At 38.4% G+C, this 6,866-nt stretch overlaps 1 pseudogene; it reads right to left on the reverse strand.

The window, feature by feature from the left end:
• Nucleotides 1–838: 838 nt before the first annotated feature.
• LOC101837571 lies at nucleotides 839–4,276 on the reverse strand (annotated as a pseudogene).
• Between the last annotated feature and the right edge of the window lie 2,590 nt (nucleotides 4,277–6,866).

Genomic DNA, 6,866 nt, shown 5'->3' on the forward strand with positions numbered 1-6,866 from the left:
CAGACATAAAGCAAAAGATACCCAGCCTACAAGTGACACCAGAGAAGCTAGAACCCTCTTCTAGAAACAGATGGAAGCAGATGCAGAAATCCACAACTAACCATCCGGCTAAGTTCATGGAATACAATCAAAGTGAGAGAAGAGCGATGATATGAACAAAGGAGTCAAGACCATGATGCGGAAACCAACAGAAACAGCTGACCTGAGCTAGTGAGACATTACTGACACTGATCTGACAAATGGGGAACCTGAATAAGACCAAACTTAATATAGGCGACAATGGTATAGCTGAAACAATATGTGAGGCTGCTGGCAGTGGGTCCAAGACCTAACACTAATCTAACATTAATGCACAAACTGACTTTGTGGAGCCCGTTCTATAGAGAGAGATACCTTGTTCAGCCTAGACACAGGGATGTGGGGAGTGGATGGAAAGATGCCTTGTCCCTACCTCAACAAGATGATGCAACCAACCTAGAAGACTTCCTAGAGGAGGCCTTACCCTCTCCAAAGAGCAGATGGGAGGTGGGGGTAACCAGAGAGATTGGAGGAGAGGAGGAAGGTAGAACTGGGATTGGAAAGTAAAAAATAAATTAATTTTAAAAATCAAAGCAAGGTAGAATTTATTTTTATTTATCTTTTAGCTCCTTGGCCAATAAATTATTGTCTTTATGGAAAAACAACAACTCTTCATAGAAAATTGCTTTAGTACTGGGGAGGCAGAGGCAGGCAGTTCTCTGAGTTCAAGGCCAACCTAATCTACAGAGAGTTCCAGGACAGCCAGGGATACACAGAGAAACCCTGTCTTGAGAAACAAAACAAACAAACAAAAAGTGTTCTAGCTCTCAGCAGCACACTCTGGAGCTCTGAGGAAGCCTTTCTTCTTTTGAGCAACCAATTCTTTCTTCTCAGCAAGGGATATTTGGAGACAGTTACATTTCTTCACTTCTCTCTTGTGCTTCTTTTCATAGGTCAGATCTTCTTGGACAGAAGCATGAGCTTCCATATGCATCCTTCCATATCTGGAGTCATGATATATTTTTTGTACCGAGAGAACTACTTCTTATAAGTTCTTACAACTTTGTCTTCCTCCATTAGGTAACTCATATAGTATACAACATTCTGACTCGTGCTATGCTTCCAATGTACTCCTGCATTGAACTTTCTTTCAAAATCATACTCAGGGAATCATTTGATACTATGAAGAGTAGACAAGTCTCCATCCACAACTCTCTTCAGAGTCCCCAAAATTTTATTGCCGTTTGCATTTTAGGCAAGGCCTACATCCAAGTAGTAGGCTGACCACCAATGCTTTGAATGTTGTACTCATTTCCAATAGCCTTCATTTAGCCTTCATAGATCTTGCCCATACCAAACCTATTAAGAAGCCTTCAGGCCAGCATTAGGCCAGTACAATAGCTGTCCCATAATTTGTCAGACCAACTTTTATACAGTATTTTGACAGTTCATGTGCATATAATGTGCAGACTATCATACCCCCTTCTATATAAGCATATGAAATCTGGCAAATGACATCTCTGTTAGATACAAGAACTATCATCCTGAACTTGGATGTGTTGTATTTACTGCTATCCTGGATCACAATTATTTCAAGCATATTAGTCAGTTTTGCCCTCTTGCCAACTTCTAAATCTCACTTGATATATCTTAAAGTAGGCCTTTCACAAACTCCATACTGTGGAATCACAATCTCAGCTTCTCATAGACCTGCAGGCATGTTTGTGCTGGGGAGAGAGAAAGACATGAACCTCTTCTTTATGAGGTGAGTAAAGAAAAAAACAACGTGTTCTGTGGGAGCTGAGAATGCTGGCAACAGGAAAGACTTATCAATAGACTTATTAAAAAGATGAACTCAGTATCAAACACGAGATTTTAATAAGCAGGACAATGAAGAAGTGACGTAAAGAAAGAAGAGAGAGAGGGAGAGAGGAAAGACAGAGGCAAAGAGACAGAGGACAAAGGGGAAAGAGAAAGGGAGGCAGACAGACAGAGGCAGAGATTGGGAAAATTGACTGAATCTATCTTGCTGTGCCAGGAAGATTAGTAGTTCATGGTCATTCTCTGCTACATAGCAAGTTCAGGTCACCCTAGGCTACAAGAGAACCTGTCTCAAAGAAAAATTGAGTAAGAGGAAAGAAAAGACATCTACTTTATCTACTTTCATAAAGTCCAAATGTTATCCAACAGTTACAGTTCTCTATGTTTCTGTCATATTAAAACTGCAAACTGAATATCATGTTGCTGTAGTTTAATTCTGCTTTACAATCCCGACCATTCCCTCTTATTTGTCTGATAACAAATCACAGTCTCTCCTCCTGAGCTTACCCATAGAGCTCACTGGAATATATATAACATACTTTAAGATGTTCTGTTACATTCCTAGCTTTCCCAAACAGGTGTCCTTGAGTCACAGTTGTAAAGAGAAGTGCTACTTCAGTTCCTTAATAGCTGTAATGGCATAAAACCTCTGAGTTTTACAAGATGACTAGGGAATGCATCAAACACATGTGAGGCTTTGCTGTATCTAATAAAGCATTTTATTTGAAGTCCTTCATAACTGTTTTACATGGATTTTATTCAGGAAAACTTCACATTGATAAGTATTATAGATACTTATTAGATGATAGATAGATAGATGATAGAAAATAGATTGATTAATGATAGATGATAGATACATAAACAGACAGACAATAGATAGATAGTAGATGGTAGGTAGATAGATGATAAATGGCAGATGGATGACAGGTAATAGAATAGACAATGGATAAATAGATGATTGATAACACACAACAAAGAGAGACTGTAGATAAATATAGATAATAGATAGATTGGAGATGATATATTGGCATGCATACATGTATCAGTGCATGATAAGAACATAGATATGAGATAGATATACACGCATACATATGTACATGTATACATATATAAATATGATTTATAAGTCATGCTTATGCTTCTGCAGAGGCAAAATGCTATTTCTTTGTTTAATTTAAGCAGCTGATGACCAGGACTCTCCAAAAGCTCTTTTTAGCATCCTTGTCTGGTCAATACAAATTCAGTACTTACATTTAAAAATAATTTAGCATAAGAAAAAGAAAATGCCTCTCTACACACTCTTGAGTTTAAAGTGGCAAAGGATAAAAAGTTTTGATAGCATTCTGGTTTTGAGAGATTGTCTATCAGAATGTCTATTTATTTCTCTTCTGTGGAAGTGCACTTGAAAAGTGAAATGTGAAACCCTACCCCAGTGTGAGATTAAAAGCAGAGGGAGGTTTTCCTATAACTAAAAAAGATCTACAAAGATACAGCAAGTAATGATGAGTTTTTGAAAATGATAAGATTGTAGCAATCAGATTCACTGCAAGAAATTGGCAAATTGTAAAAGCACCATATACCTGAAGGAGTTTTAGTAAGGCTCTAATTTTGCAGACTCTCCTCCCTCAGGAAATGGAAGAAGTAAGGGTGGCAGAAATGCCTTCCTTCTTTTGGAGCCCAGCACACCTTCTACATCATGAGATACAGGGGGTTGCAAAGGATAATGGTCATGGGACATAGGACAGGTGAGATACCTGCACTCACTTTTTGTCACTGCTTTAGAGACACAAATCCTGTTGGTTTTATTGAATGTAGTGACTGTTGGCTTGTTATGATCATTAACAGAGGTTGCAGAAGTGACTTCCTTCATTGGATGGATGGCTCACTCGGGAATGAGTTTCAGTTTCTAGGGCTCAGGCAGAGTGATAATATATTTAAAATGGAGGAAGGGAATATCTTCACAGGCAAATAAAACTTTGAAATCTCTCAAAGTTAATTGCAAATACAGGGAAACAACTCATGATACCTATAAACCAGAACATTGTACTGAATTGAAAGTATTTGTTTCTTTGTAACGAAATGGAATGACAATAAAATCCTAATAACTAGACAAGGATATATATATATATATATATATATATATAGAGAGAGAGAGAGAGAGAGAGAGAGAGAGAGAGAGTCTTGTAGGTCTGATTAGCCTCATCTCCACAAGTTTTTGTTATTTATTTGAGATTACATGTTGTAATCATGAAAGAACTTGACTTTAGAGGATATGAGAAAAAAATGATCTCTTTATTCTGACCACATACGATCTTTTTGCCCCAGAGCTAGTGAGAAAGTCCATTCTTCCAACCTTTGCTGTCGGACTGGGTATGTGACCAAAGAGCCATTTCCCAATATTCCACCTTGGGCCTTCCTGCTGCATGACCTTTATCATGTCCCGTGGTTGGCACCTTTACTTGTCCTTCCCACCTCAGCTCCCATCTGGAGTTTGGCTACTCATTCTCCAAGTCTGAGCTTACTTCTCCAGGAATACCTGCTATGCCTGATAGTGACAAAGCCGTGTACCTTCCTTAGAAAAAGCTGAAAGATGGTTTTCCCCTTTGCTACTGCTGCTATAACTCTTTATGCAATTATTTTCCCAAATGCTACTGTTGCCTGTGAGTTCTTCCATTTTATTCTTCTTAAAGAGAATACATAACTTGGTAAAATGTAAAGGGACCTTTAAACTTCATACCTCCGTTTGCTCTTTTCTCACAGTAGCCCACTATACTTTTTTAAGTTTGCTTATGCTTGTGCATTCTCTCTCCCTCCCTCCCTCCCTCCCTCCCTCCCTCCCTCCCTCCCTCCCTCCCTCCCTCCCTCCCTCTCTCTCTCTCTCTCTCTCTCTCTCTCTCTCTCTCTCTCTCTCTCTCTCTCTCTGTGTCTCATATCCCTAAACAAAATTTGAATTACAAATATCAGACTGTCCTGTTATCCCTGAGTTCTGTTCTGGGACCGTCACCAGTCATAGCTAGTACTTCTAGTCTCCCAGTTATGTCAGTGGAAACACAACAAAAATGCTCTTATTTCCATTGACCTTCATCCATTTTGATCTTTTCTTTCATTCATTCTAAGTAGTGGATTTTTTCCTCTCTTTGCCTATGTCTAAATATTTCCTTTAATTTGTTATGTGTGCTTTTCCTTTGCAAAGTAATCATTGCCACAGAGTATAATATAATTATGGCTAGCCATCGCCTATGCTCTGTTCAGGGATCTCTTTACCAAGTAGAATCGCATGCCACCTCAGCACCCGTGTCCACTGCTGCTTATACAGGAACAAGCTATACAGTCTTGCCGAGTTTCCCAGCATTTGCCTTTTCCAGAACAAATCATTCTCACAGACTGAAGGGTATACAGAAATTTGATAGCAATTCAGTCTGATAGGTAATGGAAGCAGCATTTTAGTCATGTGCAGGCAAGAAATAATTTAGAAACTGAATCTATCTTCAAAATGCAGAAATTGACTGAACTTTTAAAGGCGTATTCAATGGCTCCAGTTTTAAGGATTGAGTTGTAAGATACATTTGAACTGAGGCTTTGAAGTATTGACAACTCTTGCTATTCCAACTTTTGTGTGCTCTTTTCAGATGCTGTGTGGCGAAGAAAATGTGTTTCATGTAACTAAAATTAGTATAACACCCCTCCTTTACCTTTAGTTTTAATTATGAAAAATAGGATAGAAACCAAGGAATAAAAAGAGTGATGCTTTTAGTGGCAATGTCTCTTTCCTGCTCTTAAGTGATGGGCACTTGCTACCAGCTTTGCATGGATCATCTCCCTAATCTGTGAGTAAAACGATATTGGTACTATTATCATCCTCATTTTACAGATGAGTTAACAGGTGTTTTAAAAGGTTAAGTGACTTCCAAAAACCATGTAACCATTGTGATTATAGCATCAATTATAAGCAACCTCATCTGATGCCACGGGCTGAATAGATCTTAGAACCTTGGGGTCATATAAATTAAATAATATTTCTACGGTTCATCATGGGGAAATTGGTCTCCATTACCTTAACCTCTTTAAGATGTGAAAAACTTACATGTGTGCACATTTCAGCAGCCAATACAATTGTTAAAATGTTCCCAGAAGTTTTTGGTAGGACCAAACCATGGAAACAATAAACATGAATTTTAAACTGCTCTTATTTCTACCTACCACATGACTGTTGTAGTACCACTTATACTGCTGTATATTCACTGTACATAGTACTGGGTCTCATAAATATAACATCTTTAAAATATATCATGAATTTTTGCCATGTTCATCCATCTTCCATCCCTTTTCCTGTTCTGTCCCTCACCCACCCACACACTAGCTTTCTTCCTTCCTGTGGACATCATTCTGCATTCATGTATGGGGGACCTCATGTGCATGGTTTTAGGTATCTACAATAAATTTAGGATTGCCAAATGAGGAAAAACAATGCAGTAAGTGTCTGAGCCTTCCTTATCTCATTTAATGCAGTGGTGCCCGGTTTTACATGCAGTTCCCCGCAAATGACCCATTTCACTCTTCTTAGGTGAATAGATACCCATCACATATATACCCCGCTCAGTGGCTGATGGACACTAAGGTTAATTCCATGGCTTAGCTGTTGTTACAGTGCTGCAATAAAGATGAATTTCTCATGCTTCTTTGTGATGTGTTGACTTGAATTCTTCCTCAATATACCCATGAGTGGTGAAGCTGAGTCCTTGGTATATCTATTTTAAGTCTTGATTGTTTTTAGTCCTTTGCTTCTTCTTAGAAACCACCATGCTGATTTCTAGAATGGGTAGACTAATTTACATTCCTGCCAACACGGAATAAGCATTCACTGTCCCTGCATCTTTATCAGCATTTGTTGCAATTTTCATTGTGAGAGCCATTCTGTAAGGGTGGGGATGGAATTTCAGTGTACTTTAATTTACATTTTCCTGATGTCTACAAATACTGGATATTTTAAAATATACTTATTGGGCACTTGTACTGGAACTTTTATT

Source organism: Mesocricetus auratus, unplaced genomic scaffold (genome assembly GCF_017639785.1).
Source record: "Mesocricetus auratus isolate SY011 unplaced genomic scaffold, BCM_Maur_2.0 Super-Scaffold_6730, whole genome shotgun sequence".
Taxonomy (NCBI): domain Eukaryota; kingdom Metazoa; phylum Chordata; class Mammalia; order Rodentia; family Cricetidae; genus Mesocricetus; species Mesocricetus auratus.